The sequence below is a fragment of the Rutidosis leptorrhynchoides genome, chromosome 4 (assembly GCF_046630445.1).
Source record: "Rutidosis leptorrhynchoides isolate AG116_Rl617_1_P2 chromosome 4, CSIRO_AGI_Rlap_v1, whole genome shotgun sequence".
NCBI classification, from domain to species: domain Eukaryota; kingdom Viridiplantae; phylum Streptophyta; class Magnoliopsida; order Asterales; family Asteraceae; genus Rutidosis; species Rutidosis leptorrhynchoides.
This window is the reverse complement of record NC_092336.1, coordinates 587,393,744-587,410,799: the sequence shown is the minus strand read 5'-3', so window position 1 is coordinate 587,410,799 and position 17,056 is coordinate 587,393,744.

Here is a 17,056-nt window from a genome sequence, read left to right as displayed (position 1 = left end):
CTAAAATGGTAACATTAAATAATAATGGTTTTAATAATACTTATAGTAATTAATGATAATAACAATAATAATAATACCTAAGAATGATACTAAAAATGATAATAATTTTCATGATACAATAATTATAATACTTTAAATGTAAATATGATAATAATAAGTATAATACTAATACTAATAATAATAATAATAATAATAATAACAATAACAATAACAACAACAATAATAATAATAATAATACAAAAGACTACCTCAAAAGAAAATGAGTTCCAAAAAGAAAACAGCTCGCGCCCGGGTTCGAACCCCCGACCTCTCGTTACAACACAAACACCCTTAACCAATGTACCATTTCCGTTTTTCTAGAATTAAACCCATCTAATAACCATATAACCCATACTGTTTCTCCTTCTTCTTTATTTAATCATCATAATTATCATCTAACAACTTCGGTTATCATGATCATTTTCTTTCTTATATTACCAGTATCTTTTCATATTACATCATCATAACAACATCATCACGGTGTCATAATTTGATCATTATAATCATCTTCATTACCCATCATCATCGTCGTTTTAATACATCATCATCATCATCATCTATACTAACATCATCAATATCTTCACAGTAATATCACTATAATCATCATGACTACCGTTTTCATCATCATCGTTATTTTATTCTCGTTATCTAGTCATCAATAACGTTTATCCCAACAGAATTCAATGAATGGACTTCGGTCCAAACCAGAAAAGTGGGACACGGCCCAAATTGTATCCAAAAGTCCAATCTATAAAGAGGCCCATTTTATTTGAATGGCTTGGCCTGATTTTTCTTTGTCATAAGCCCGTTACATAATTTACAGCCCAATTTCTCTATAACCTAATTCGTGATAGTTTAATAGCAGATGAAAGTTTGTGTGGGGTTCGGAAAAAAATAAATATAGGAGAGGTAAGTTGCAGCCGCAACTTTATAGCTCACACACCATTATCATCATCAAAAGTCACTCTCCAATATTTTAAACAATCAGACAGATCACGATGGATACACAATGCTTTTTATAACTAATAAATATTTAAATATATTAATAACGATTCCACCATCATCATTAGGGTTTACCTCACGGCTTGTTCAAACGAAGGGAGGAAAGAAATATATACGCAGCAGTGATAGCAGGTAACAACCTGCGTTGGTGGTGTTTTGTTTTGAGTTGAATCTTCATAACAGAAAACGGAAATAGAAATTTTCATTATAGTAGTTTTGGTTGTCAAAAGTGACAGGGTGTTTTATAGATTATGCAAAACGAGTATGGTAAATAGAAACTGCAGCAGGAACCACGATAGAAACAGGTTATGGAAGTAGGTATCGAGCAGTCGCAGGTCCATTAAGTACAGCAGAATGTTCGTTGGTGGTTTTTGTTCGAAAGGGAACTAGTACAGTAGCTGCAGCAACTTACATAGGGTTGTTTGGGGTCGGTGGTTGTTTGGTTTTGTAGCTGAGGATTGAACAAGAAATAGTTGTAGGTTGTATGAAGATGAACGTGAGTGTTGATTCCTTGATGAAGAAAAGGAAGAGAGAGAGTAGAGAGAGATGGTTAGTGGTGGTTGTTCTTGGTGGATGATGGTGGCCGATGGTGTTTTTCGAGCAGAAACTATAGACAACTTCCAATTGCGGGTATCTATAAACGGATTATATATACAGTAGATATTGATGAAGAATGATGGTTCATGATTTAGGAAGGTGGTGGTGTTGGTGATGTACTTCTGTAATTATGTATGTATATGTATATCTAATACATAGATAAATAATGATATATGAATATTGATAGAAATTGATGGAGAGCGATATGTAACAGAAAGTAAGCTAATAACCATGTGTATATATTAGATGAGAATATAAATCATATAGTGTGATAGTGGGAAGGACAGAATCTTCAAATGCTTTTGTCTCTGTATGTTAGTAATTCAATCAACAACAGTAAACATCATTTACATTCATAATTCACTTCTCGGATTGAGTAAGTTGTGAGGTTATCTGTGTTTCTAAATCATATAGGATGTATATGGATATATAACTTGTCCTCTATCAATCTATATCTATATCTATCTACAATATAATAGTACAATAATAATTACAATAATAAGACAAGTGTCATTTAAGACATGTAACAGAAAAATTTAGCAGTCATCTAATAATTAGATATTTTTGTACCGAAAGTACCTACAGAGAGGGTATCATACTTCGTTGTTAATCAGGGGCGGATAAAAAGCTTATAAATTATATAACTTATTTTCGGATCACCGTTTATTTTAAAATCATCTAAGTTCAAATTTAAGCTTGTTTAATATCCATCGAATGGTAGTTGAGTATTAGCGTCGTTTATTAAATAGATTCGAAATCATAAAATATATATTTAATATACTTTATTTATATATAAGATATGTTTTAAATAATAATTATCATAATATCATATTTTTATTTTACATATAATATTTTAAATTATATTTACAATTACCATTTATATATATACACACATATCTATTTACAATTAATTGTTCGTGAATCGTCGAGAATGGTAAAAGGGAAAATGCATTCATGTAAACTGTTCCAAAGTTTTCGAGACTCAACATTACAGACTTTGCTTATCGTGTCAGAAATATATAAAGATTAAGTTTACATTTGGTCGGAAATTCCCGGGTCATCACACTTAAGTTTCATTAAATTGAAACTTGATCGTTGTTTATGAATTGAATTGACGGAAAACGCTACATGTGACTTGGGAAAGAAAATCATATCATGTATATATTGTAATATAGTGTGAAGTGTGAAAATAAAGGAGTAAATTGTGTGAAGTATGATTTTATTATTTCGGGGTATATTTAGTACAGAATTGCTTGAGGGTAAGCAATGTTCAAGTGTGAGGATTTTGATATTGCTCAAAATGAACATATTATTGGTCGCAATATCAGTCCTCAATGTTATAAATTTATGTGTATTTGAGTAGTTTTCGGGTTGTAATTGGTTAAAATATCTAAAGCGTCGAATTAAATGTTATTATGGATTATCAATGAAGTAATGCTCAAAATGAAGACAAAATGAAGATTTCCGATGAGCAACAAAAGACCAAAACATTGCGCCTCAAGACTACAAGTTAAAAAGATTGAAATCATCAATTCTGCGCGCCTGCACGAGAAAAATCATAACTAAATCATCCGGACTCGAAAAAAGGTGAATCCAAAGCCCAGGCATTCTTAACTCAGAGCACTACAACTTTGATTTGAATGTCTACCCCAAATTATCCATATAAGTTGACGGTTTATTGACCACATCACGAAAAATAAAAATAAAATAACATTATTATTTTTATTATTACTTAGTTGAGAAGTTAGACCACATGGGCCAAAAATAATACCAAGTGAAGTAGCTAGGGATCAGTTTTGGTCAAATGCCAACATGGATGATTTAAAAATAATATTAAGTTAGGTACCATAATATAAAAATATTTATAATTAGGTACTTGTTGGAAAGTTGTGTTATATATAGAAAGAGAGATTCGAGTGGTTAAAGGAAGAAAAAAAAACACACACAAGTTTACTGTAATACTCCGTAATAGTAATATTTAGTAGTTTATTATTTACTCCATAGTACAAAGGGTGAAGGTTTCTAATATTGTTATTATTCAAGTATTGTACGGGTGTTGAATTTGAAGTTTTCTACCGCGTTGAATTAATGGAAGCTAAGAACTTTTCTGTAAGTGTTATTTATTTTTCTACCATGTTTAGTAGCTAATTTGTTATTATGCTTATTTAACCCAAGTAGTTATGATGTTTGACTAAAAATAGGAAATGAGTTAATTTAATTTGTACAACGGTTAATATTTAGATAAAGAACGACCTTAAGGGAGATTGGGGTTTTAACTATTAATGGGTATGGTAAAATAATTAAGTGACAACTTGTTAAATTACCACTACTTATAATTTACTATATGCATAAATAATCACATACGTTGATCAGACACGGAAGACGGGTTATTTATATATATGGTAAATTATTCATTGAAACGGACACATGAATGGATTAACGGTTAAAAAACTAGTTAAAATTAAGGTGGGTTACATTCAGTGACAACTGGTGTAATTATTGGCATACGTGACAACCGCGTCAAACCATCTAAATAGTAATTAGTTAGAATATTTAACTGTAGTCACAAGATAAAATGACGAGGACACTTGCATTTGATGTTTGTAATTATAGGACTGCGCTGGACAACTCCAGGTGGACATATTAAATATTCTACGGGTGCAAGGAAAATTAACCCAGGGTAAAAAAGTAAAAGTCAAACATCGTAACTACGAAAGTTAAATAAGCATAATACTCTTTTATTGTATTTTCATCTCGTTTAGTTAAAGTAATATTTATTTACCGTAGTAATTTTTATTTACTTCATTGTTATAATCTAGTTTAAATTTATTATCTTGTTGTTTAAATTAAAAAGAAAAGTTAAAAAGACAAACCGGTCGTTAAACGGTAAATCCCCCAAAGTTACTAAAATTACTATATATTACTAAATCTAACTTAGTTACTTAATTTACCTAGATAACCTAGTAAAGCACCCAATAAAAGTGTCCACTGATCGACCTCCCGGACTTTACCCTAGCTATATTACTATACGATAGGTATACTTGCCTATTGTGTTTTAGTTTAATTTAGGTAATTTCCTGTAGTAAATAATATAAAACTGATAACCGTTTCATACATCACTAGAAAACACATCAATGGCAAGATTTCACACACATGTTAAAACATAAGAAAGAAGAATTGTCTTTGACTTAATTGGGAGGCCACTTACGTATTGAGGAATCAATACGGGTTCAAGAAAGTGGTAAGGCTAAAGAAAAGGACGTTGGATCATCCTCTGTCAACATGATTGAGGATGGTAAACGTGGAATAAAAACAACAAAAGTTTAATGGAAAGAAACGTAAGTTTCAAGGCAAAAACGATGGTTCCTTTAAGAAGGATAAAAAGTCTTGTTGGATTTGTGGCAAACCTGGTCATTTTAAGAAAGATTGTTGTTAACACATATTTCCTTATGAGGTAAGGCTTAGTGTGTCAACAAGATACTAGAAGTAATCTAGCTTTAGGAGGGCGGAGTGTTGCCGATTGATTTTTACCCTCGGGAAATAATCCCTGCAGACCCGGTTCACAAGTGTAGAAACTTGTGGGGTGGCTTAATCAATCTGTCATCCGTAGAGCGTAAGAGTGCTAGCCGGATGACTTCTAGTGAGAGAAAGTAGAGAGAGAAAGAGAAGTGAAGTCTCAGCTCTCAAAGTTATCAGAATATCTGAACCGTGTAAAATGACGACCCAATGGGTCTATTTATAGTGTCAGATCCACCAGATTGCTTGGGGACACGTGTCAGATGATGATATGTTCTGTTACTTGTGATCCGAAATTTACGCTGAAGGTGGCATTCTCCGGCCAGGGCTTACGCGCTAGGCGGCCTTCAGGGCTTACGCATGACAGAGCAGCCTGTACAGCGGAGAACGCTAAACAAAAAACTTCACAGAACTGTTGTTTCTAGCCTTCCTGATGCTACTTTTATGTAACCATTATGCCTTTTATGTGTGTATACGATAGGATACACCATTAAGTCCCCCCAGTTTAATGATTTAAGCATTTGAAGAATGATTAAGTCGTTAAACTTTTGAAAACGCATGCCAAGCCAGCTTCATTGCCCACTTGCATCGGGGAAAACAATTTAGGCATTAAATGCAGACGAATTTTACTGACGCTGTTATGATTAATTTTTTACGGCTGAGATCATCCACGCGCCTCCAGCTGTAAAAAGTGTTATTTCGTACCCCACGTTCAAACTCACCCCTACACGTGTCTTAATCGTGGCCATAAAAATTGCATCGATGAAATCCTATAAAAACCGTCATAACCCTGTTACTATCACTTTTTTACTTTTGCCAAGATCTAAAAAGCATATTTCTCCCCCAAATCTTCATCGCCATCTTCAATCTTTAACTTTTTAAGGTTTACCGTCTTCCAAGGTCAGTACACTTCATCTTACTGCTATTTTCTGCTTATTGATATCTTTTACTGTATTATCATGGCTTCTATACGGAGTACTGGCCAAGAGCACGCTAAGCCTTCTTCGTCAAATACCGCTGACATTCCAGAAGTTAGCACGATGGCTTCATCGTTGACAAGTGAATATTTAGATGGCTTAAAGATTGCCTTCCGCCATCTCAATCAATACAACCCTGTTCTTCCTACCAACAAACAAACTGCTGACAACCCTCCTGAGGGGAAAATTACTTTATACGCTTTACAAATTACACACGGAAACCTCCGTGTTCCCCTTACTAACTTTCTTCTTCGCCTTCTTAGATATTATAGGGCCTGTCTTAGTCAGATGCATCCCCATGGCCTTCAAAAAATCATCCTTTTTGAAATGTACTGCAATGCTATTAATATAAAGCCTCGCATTAAAGTTTTTATCTCTTTGTTTAGAATTCGCACAATTAGTGACTGCTGGCTTACTATTGATAGTAAGAAAAATACTCATTTTGTTGGTACGAATAGAGTTTCAAATTTGAAGGACTGGAAAAGTCCATTTTTCTTTGTTGATGAAACTGTTATTCTGGAGGAATATTCCGTTGTCCGGGAATGGGGTGCTATTGATGCTGGCATAGGAAAGGGTGTTAAGATTTCTCCTGTAGAGCAGCGGATAGTAAATAGCTTGAAAGAGGTCCGCCTTTCGCCCAGATCATACGAAAGGTATGAGGGAATTCTTGTGCTGTGCAAAGTGAGTCAAGAATGGCCAAGCAATTCTGTGCCAGTACTTCGTGAGAAAAACCAGGGTAGGATATGATATGATCATCCTATTATATATATATATATATATATATATATATATATATATATATATATATATATATATATATATATATATATATATATATATATATTGTGTCTATTGTTTGTCATGTTTACTTATATTTCTGTTCATGTGTTATTTTTGCAGCCAACGTCGTGATGTAGGTTCGTTCTGCTCTGTCATCCGTTGATCTTGATGATGATGTAGAGATCACTGCTCGTGACAAAACTGCTGAAGAGCTAGAGGCGGAGAGAGTTGTGGCTGAAGCTAAAGCTGCTGCTGATATTGCTGCTGCTGAAAAGGGAGAAGAAATTGCTGTGAGCAGCTCAGACAGTGAATCCGGGTCTGAACATACAGACACTGAGCGGACAGCGGATGATACCACCACCGCCGATCAACAAACATCAGGGTCAGTTGATATCACGGGTGAAACTAACCCCACTCCTCCTCCAACCCAAAAGACAAGAAAGAAGAGCATAGGCTCTAAAAGGGCGAAGAGTACAGAAGAGGGCAAAAAGCAGAAACGCAGGAGAAGTATGTCCATTCTGTGCTTTCTTGAAAATGCACATGTTTTTGCTTACAACCGTTATGTTTGTTCATAATGCTAATTTGTTCTTGTTAGTGATTTTAGCAGAGTCGGATGATAGCCAAGGGAAGGCTACGGAGGGCGGTGAACGGGTGCCGGAGGAAAATCCTGAAAGTGAAGGAGAGAAGGGCCTGAAAACTCCTGATCCAAACTTTACTCCATTCGAGGAATCTGAATTTCATGAAGATAGGCCAGAAGGCAATTCTGCTTATCATTCTCCTCCTCCTAATATCACTAACCCAGCTATCACATCCTCCAATGTTCAAGAGCCAACTCTTCCTGCTCAGGTGAGGGCATTGCAGGCCATCATTGCAAACCCTGCTACCAAGGATAAAGAATTTGCAACTCTTCTTCAGGTATGAATGATAAGACCTTCTGCATGTATATGTTTGTAATTTATTGATGTGAGTTGCCTGAAATTACTCATAATTTTTTTTTCTTGTACAGGGTTGTGTTATCCCTGAGCTGAAACCCCAATTCACTGCTCTTCGCTCTGATCAACTCAGGGAATCAACTATGGCAGCTCATGTACTGCTAACCAATCATCTGGACTCTGTGCTGCAACTGCAGAAGCATCAAGAGTCTATTCTTGCTATAGCCCGTAAAGACATAACTGAAGGTGCAAATGCTCGTAAAAGAGCTGCTGATGCTGAATGTGCCTTAAGTGATGCGCAGAAAATAATAAAGGCTAGAGAAGTTGAGCTAAAAAGTGCTCAAGATGTCGCTGTTGTTCTGCAAGAGGAAAGGGATGCTGAGAAGAAAAAACTTGAAGAGGAGCAGGTGAAAGTGGGTGAGCTGGAGAAGCAGCTGAATGCAGAGAGGGAAAAGTCTGCTGAGCTTCTCCGAAGAGCGGAGAAAGGCGAAGGTAATTTTGCTGAGCTTAAGAAGGGTATACCATGTCTGATAGCTAAGGTGCTTGGATCCAGTCTTGTGGCGAATCCCTACAACGATTATGTTGATGCTGTCCGCACCCATGCTATTGCTGATGTGACCGGCAAGCTGTTTAAACGCCTTGCTCCCAACCAAACCCCTTCTGCTGCTATTACCAAACTTATGCCCCCTGGTACTCAGGAAAAGGTTGATGAGACTAAAGACAAATTGATAAATTTGAAGATAAACGTTTATGATGAAGCATGCAGCAAAGAAGATTCATCTGCTCAAGATGTGCTTAGCGTGAAATTTGATTGATTTTTGTAAAAATGTCAAACAATGTTTTGTAATAAATTTCCTTCTGACCTTGACATTATATACATACTAACTTTATTGTAATGACTATGTGTGTTTACATGCTTGTTGCAAATATTTTGATGCTTAATGTTTTAAAACCAATCGATTATGCACCCGAGCATAAAATTTCTATACACAATTGTGCAGTGTATAATTGAGCAAATCATTTTGAAAAAGTGTATAAGGTAATTCATATGTAGACGCCTTGTAGTATTAAGTTTTACTAAATTGATATGATGTCTGAATTCTGTTACACGCTTTCCGTCATAAAATTAATGAGGAAGAATTATGAAGTGTTTTTAGAAGAATGATTAAAAATCAATAGACTCTCCGTCTTACGCCTTCTGTCATAAAGTATATGAGGAAGAATTGCTAAATATTGTTGTCTTTATATAAAATATAGAACTTCGTTCTGTGAAGTAAGTTTTTTATAATGTTTGTCATGACAAGTATCTGAGTTTTGTATCATGCCTCGGTGCGTTTTAGTAAAACTTAAACGTTTTTTAGCCGATCCCTTGTGCCTTTACTGGCCGGCACAAAAGCTTCCGCCATCGGAGGTATTTTAAAAATACACTCCTTCTGTGGGCAGGTTATAAATGTAATGTTTTACATTTGTCACTGGCAGCACTTTGTTTAAGAAAAATATAAAATTTATTGTTCGGTATTGTGCAGTACATAAACGATTGATGACGAATTTAGGTGGATCAAGCCTAATTAGTACGCCATGAATGTTTAATGTATGCAATTGCTATCATAGGCACTGTAAAATAACCACAATGGTTCACAGTAAATTGATAAACGTTGCTCTTCATATAATGCGAAAATATGTTCTTCAAATGCCAAACATGTGTATTTTGGCATGAATACAATGATTGTAAAAGGCAATGTCTTCATAAAAATGCTAAAAAACTGCTCTGATAATAAACTTTTGTTCTTGATAACATGCTGAGATTTGCTTCTTCACACGCCGAGCGCCCAGCGCTATCCGGCCTACACACTTGATTATGAAATGAAAAACTCCTGAACTTCATCATCACTAAACAACCGATCATGCTTTCTCCAGTTTACGTTGCCTTCTGGTAAGTTCACAAATGTCGATCTCTCCCTAGCCGGTGCCACATACTGTGAATGTATGGCGGTTACTCCGTTAGGAGTTGGGAACCTGATCTCTACATGAGCTGTCGATGTTATCGCTCCAAATTTAGCCAACGCTGCCCTTCCAAAAAGGAAATTAAATCGAGAATTTCCATCTATGATTGTGAAATCGATTGTTTCTGTTCTCAACAATGGGAATGTGCCCATAACAACTTCCAAACGAATCTGCCCCATGGCATTTACCGGTGCTCCCGTTAATCTAGAAACTTTCAACCTCGTTTGCCTAGCTCTGCTCTGCACATGCCTTGGAAAAGTCTTCAAGCAATGCCAGTAAATGATGTCAGCTTCACTTCCCGTATCTGTGTAGATACATTTGACAAACTTATTTGCTATCTCTGCTAAAATGATCACTGGTTGGACGGACAACGCCCAATTCTGAATTGGCTGAAAGATAATTGGAGCATATCTCCAGCTGTCCAAATTGCTGTTTGATGATTCACCTTCTTCATAATGACTGTCGTTGATCCAAACCATCCTGATTACAACTTCTGGAGTTGTCTCGCACTCTGTGATCCGGTCTCCGTACTGCGGTTGGTTCCGATTATCTCTTCCACCATGCTGCTCTCTTCTGTTCTCTCCACGGCGTCCTCTGTTACCATCATTCCTTTGCCATGCAAATTTCCTGTGAGGATCATTCCTCCTGTACTGTTTGCCAGGCAACAAATGATTCAGTTCTCCTGCCTTGATTTTCGGTATGATTTCTCTCATCAAAGATTTACAATTGTCCGTATCATGGCCCCAAGCTCCATGGAAATCGCACCACAACTCACTCTTTGGACCCTCCCTTTCTTCCATAGGTGCTGGAGCATTGAAAGTGGTCCGAATTGGTTCAGTGAAGAGGATCTCTTTTGGAGTTTTCGTAAGCGCCATTATTAACGAGTGCCTTTCTATTGGCCTTCTGTTGTGGTGGAAATCATTAGGGTGATTGTTTCCTCTCCATCCTCCATTTGAATTGTCATTCCTTCTCTGATTTCTGTCAAAATACCGTCCTCCTTTGTGCGGCTTGCTACTGCTGCCAATATCAAACTTGTTTAACCTACGCTCACCAGCTCGAACATGCCTCTGTGCAACCTCCAACGCCTGATGCAATGTTTTTGGCAAGTCATACCGTAATGCATCAACAAGTGCACTAAACCGCCGCTGGTCCAGACAGAAAATGAAACCAGATACAAGCTGTGATTCTGGACAATCAGGGATCTTCTGTGCTTCAAGTGTATAACGCTTCATATAATTGCTCAAAGATTCGTTATGATGCATTGTGATCTCGTGTGCATCAAGATGTGTCAGAGTACAGCTCCGTAGATTTTGGTAATGCATCACAAATTTTGCTCTCAAATCAAGAAAACTAGTAATACTCCTTGGCGGCAAACTAGCAAACCATTCGCGTGCCATTTTCTGCAGTACCATAGGAAACATATGGCACGCAGTTTCATCCTCCCAATGCTGCAACTTCATAACACCTTCAAACATAGTCAGAAAATCTTCTGGATCCGTTGTGCCATCATAAACTCCAATTGTTGGTATAGCAAGATTTCTGGGCAATGGATAATTAGCAATTCGATCAATGAAACACTGTGTAGATTCTGCCATGGCTGGTGGCTTGGTGGCTTGCTCTCCAGTAATGAGGGCAAAGAAATTATCCACGGCCACAGCACGGACGGCGGGCTGCGCTAAGCGTTGCTTATATTTTGCCGGGGCTGTCTGCTTAAGAATATCATTTAAAAGCAACACTGCCTGCTTCTCTGACATGAACTCATCTTTGTCAATTTCATCATCAGAGTCGTTATTATCATAGCTCAGGTCGTTATCATCCCCAGAATCATCAATAAGACTGCCCAGCTTGTCGAGTAGCCTGGATAACTTGTATTTTGATATAGATTGCCTTTTCATTATTTGCTTGTCTTTGCCATCCGCCATCCGCCGAAAAGGTATAAATGATGGACATCGCCGTGGTTGCATCAATGGTCATCGCTCTGGATTAGTAACAAAATTTGGAAGTCTTTCTGCACTTTTGGTTGTTGTTTCTTCGATTACTGGCCTTTTCTCAGAATTAGTTGCCAAATGTTTAAGCCTTTCTGCAGTTTCAGCAACTATTTCTTCAATCGTACCATCTAGTGGCTGAACGGGTACATCTTCAAGAGTTATCATGTCGTCAGTTGATGGATTGTTGACTGCTTCAAGTACAAATGGAGCTTCAGTTGTTTTTGTTCCTTTTTCGTTTCGTGTGTCCTTTGCATTAGTGGATAGCGCCATTGTTAACACCTATTTCCTTATGAGGTAAGGCTTAGTGTGTCAACAAGATACTAGAAGTAATCTAGCTTTAGGAGGGCGGAGTGTTGCCGATTGATTTTTACCCTCGGGAAATAATCCCTGCAGACCCGGTTCACAAGTGTAGAAACTTGTGGGGTGGCTTAATCAATCTGTCATCCGTCGAGCGTAAGAGTGCTAGCCGGATGACTTCTAGTGAGAGAAAGTAGAGAGAGAAAGAGAAGTGAAGTCTCAGCTCTCAAAGTTATCAGAATATCTGAACCGTGTAAAATGACGACCCGAGGGGTCTGTTTATAGTGTCAGATCCACCAGATTACTTGGGGACACGTGTCAGATGATGATATGTTCTGTTACTTGTGATCTGAAATTTACGCTGAAGGTGGCGTTCTCTGGCCAGGGCTTACGCGCTAGGCGGCCTTCAGGGCTTAGGCATGACGGAGCAGCCTGTACAGCGGAGAACGGTGAATGGAAAACTTCACATAACTGTTGTTTCCAGCCTTCCCGATGCTACTTTTATGCAACCATTATGCCTTTTATGTGTGTATACGATAGGATACACCATTAATTGTTGTATTGGAAAGAACAAGGATGGAGTAAGCGGTTCGAGTTTGGGAAACGGGTCTAAGGACCAAGTTCCTAACCAAGGTCAGAAAGGTCAGAATTTTGATTGTATTGTAAATTCTGTTCAGAATTATGTATCACATATTTCTGAAGCATTCTATGTGCAGGATGATACTATTGCGTGATGGATTAATTCCGGGGCCACATGTCATGCATGTAAAGATCGTTGCTGGTTCAAATCATTTCAACCGGACAACGATGTGCTACACATGGGAAACGAAGCTAATGCTCCTGTTCTTGGTCGTGGAAATGTTGTTTTACAATTTAGTTCTGGAAAGACAATTACTTTAAATAATGTATTGTATGTACCTGGATTGAGAAAGAATCTGATTTCCAATCCTATATTCAATAAGTATGGTTACAAACAGGCATTTGAATCTGACAAGTATATCTTGTCGAAGGGTGGTGTGTTTATTGGATTTGGCTATTATAATAATGGTATGTTTATGTTGAATCTCATGAATGTTCCTGTTGTTGATAATTCTGCTTGCATGAATAGTTCTAATTCAAATGATTACACGATTCAAGAATCAATCCGGATAGTCAAATTCATACCCAATTTATAACATTTCACAAATGTTGCTAGGCAGGTTTATAGGCATCTTTTCATCTTTATATGTGTTAGAAATAAAAGGGTTATTTCCTTAAATGTGAAAGCATCTTTTAGATGAAGAAAGAACTCTTCATCATTTCCATATATGGGTTGTCACAAGCCACCACAAGAATCAAAACCACAAGGTTCCAAGTCAACGGATATAAGTTGGCTAAAGATGTTAGCATACAAACATGCATACAATTACAAATACAACGGCTACAATGACTAAAAGCATATTTCCTTTTGTATTAAAGTGGTTACAAAAGTATGTTTGGAACCATACCCTAATTAGATTTAGATAGTAGCCTTTGATTGTATAAATAGACTTCTTTGTAATGTAACAAAAACCAACCTAAGTAAAAATGTAGTCCTAAAAGTGTATTTCTTTTTAGTTCATCAATTCAATAATAGTCAATCCAGTTTACTTCTTATCAATCCAGTTTACTTCCTTTGATTAATATTTCCGCATATCAATTGTTAACATGGTATCAGAGCTTAAGGTTTGCTGATCTGAAATCAAAGCAACCAAGTATAAGCTTCAATCATTTACCTAGAAATTAAGCCGCTTGTCATACGAAGGTAGCTTAATAACAAATTACCTTTTAAAGTTCTGAATGTTCTCTGCCAATGAACTCTTATAGCAATGTCAATTTAAAGACCGCCACACGAGAGGGCAATATAGAGCTCAGAATTACCAAGCTGCCATGTCACATAAGTGACGGGAGTTCAAATCAATCCTTAAAATCACCGGCCACCAAGCAACAAAGAATAGTTGCGGTTACCATGGTGGTTTACTACGGCTTTAGAACAAAGAAAGAGTGGATAACCAAGAGGCTACCAACAGTGGTGGCCACCATAAACCATCAAAATAGTTAACGGCGACTATAAGTGATTACCTGGCACCGAAAAGAAGAAAAGAAATCAGAGGCCCGAATAGCGGCGAAGGGAGCAACGGTGGTAGTCGGTAGCAACCATGAGGCTACCAGCAACGTGTCATACCCCGTCCTAATCCATCTGGATGAAGTCACCAACATCTGGTCCCATTACGATGATCGACTCCAAATAATGTCTTTAAAATGAGCAAATGCACAGCGGAAGGTTTCTTTCATACCTGAGAATAAACATGCTTTCAAGTGTCAACCAAAAGGTTGGTGAATTCATAGGTTTATCATAAAATAATAAAATTCTTCATTTTGATAGACCACAAGATTTAAATGCTGCATGGTACAAATGGGCCCGAATCCTATACCCACCTGTAATGTACATGCGATATCTTTTAAATACAGTACACCTTTCTCGTGTACGAAATCATCTTTCATAAATCTTAGTAACCGTATACATATCTTGTGCACAAAAATAACATACACATAACGTGTGTATAAAATCATTCTCTCGATACATAACATTCACTTTTCATTTCTTTCATAGCTTGGCTTGGTAACCGACCTTAACATATAATGCGCATAATAATATCCCCAAAACAGAACATCTCGTCTGTATAATAATCATATAAACTTCGAAGTACTAAGCACCACGCCCACTAGCCCTTCAGTCTAGTGAACATTCTGGGTGGGGGTGTTAAACCCGGTAGCTACCTTTAGGATTCGCGTCAATTAGGCGTGCACTAATTCTCAAAATTAGTGATGTTCCCTAATTCTTAGGTTACCAAGCAATAATAATCAGGGGAAAAATATTCATATCAATTGTGGCAATTATCACGTCCACATAATTCAATGGTGGCAATTATCACTTCCACATAATTCATTCGAGGAATGTTTTGCTTGTGTCTATCTCGTCAAACATTTATAAAAGCATTTCATGTATTCGCAGTTCAAAATGTATTTCAAAAGCATTTAATAAAGCAGTTGTAAAAATAGCGCATATATTCTCAGTCCCAAAAATGTAAAGAGTAAAAGGGAATCAAATGAACTCGCCATAATGTATTTTGTAGTAAAAATACATATGATATATTGAACAAATGCAGGGTTGGCCTCGGATTCATGAACCTATATCATTCGTATATATATTAACACGTATAATCGTAATTGAAAGGACCCGTTCATATACAATATAAACGATTTACAATAGTTGATTACATCGCGAGGTATTTGACCTCTATATGATACGTTTTACAAATATTGCATTCATTTTTAAAAGACAAACTTTCTTTACATCAAAAATTGACGGCATGCATACCATTTCATATTACATCCAACTATAATTGACTTAATATTAATCTTGATGAACTCAACAACTCGAATGCAACGTCTTTCAAAGTATGTCATGAATGACTCCAGGTAATATCCTTAAAATGAGCTAATGCACAGCGAAAGATTTCTTTAATACCTGAGAATAAACATGCTTTAAAGTGTCAACCAAAAGGTTGGTGAGTTCATTAGTTTATCATAATCAATCATTTCCATAATAGTAATAGACCACAAGATTTCAGTTTCCATTAATATCCGTACACTTGCAAGTGTAAAAAAGTATTCTATAAGTTGTAGGCACCCGGTAACAAGCCTTAACGTTCATGTTTTACCCTCTGAAGTACACCAGAGCAGGTGTGTTTAAAATAACCTCGAAGTACTAAAGCATCCCATAGTCAGGATGGGGTTTGTCAGGCCCAATAGATCTATCTTTAGGATTCGCGCCTACCGTACATAGACAAGTAGTTTAATGTTACCAAGCTAAGGGTATATTTCTGGTTTAAACCCACATAGAATTAGTTTTAGTACTTGTGCCTATTCCGTAAAACATTTATAAAACAGCGCACGTATTCTCAGCCCAAAAATATATATAAAAAGGGAGTAATGAAACTCACAATACTGTATTTCGTAGCAATTATGTATATGACGGCACTGAATAAGTGCAGGGTTTGTCTCGAATTCACGAACGTATCAATATTGTGATTCAATATTGCAGGAAAGTACGTAGACGCAACGAAAATGATAAACGTTAGGTTGACCTCACGAGCATTACCCTCGATCAATACCCATAACCTCCATAGTTATAACCCATAATTTCCTTAGCTCTATCCCGTTTGAAAACTTATTTTGAAATCGTCTGAATATAACTCCGTCGTAGTATTTTATGTATACTAATAATATCTTGAAATAATACAAAGAAAATATTTATATGTAATTCAATTGAGAGAGTTTAGAGAAATATATTTTCAAGTTTCTATGAAATAATAAAACCTATTGAATTCTATTTATAATAGATTTTTGAATTATTAAAGTGAATTATTAAAGTATGAATTATTAAAGTAAATTATTAAAGTATGAATTATTAAAGTGAATTATTAAAGTATGAATTATTAAAGTGAATTATTAAAGTGAATTATTAAAGTATGAATTATTAAAGTGAATTATTAAAGTATGAATTATTAAAGTGAATTATTAAAGTGAATTATTAAACTATGAATTATTAAAGTTAAAGTAAAGTAAAAGTAAAGTAAAGGTAAAGTTAAAGTATAGTAAAAGTATAAAACTATATACGTATACTACGCGTATAAATATATATAATATAAATTTAAATCGTTATATATATTTAATAAAATAAAATATAAATATCGTTATCTTTATCATACTGGTTAAGTAATGAGTTGTCAAAAGTGGTTCTAGATATTTATAAAAGATATATACGTTTTAATAATAAAGTTCTTTTTAAACTGAAAACGTTTTTTTTTTTTTTTGTACTTTTGAAACTAAATCAAATAAA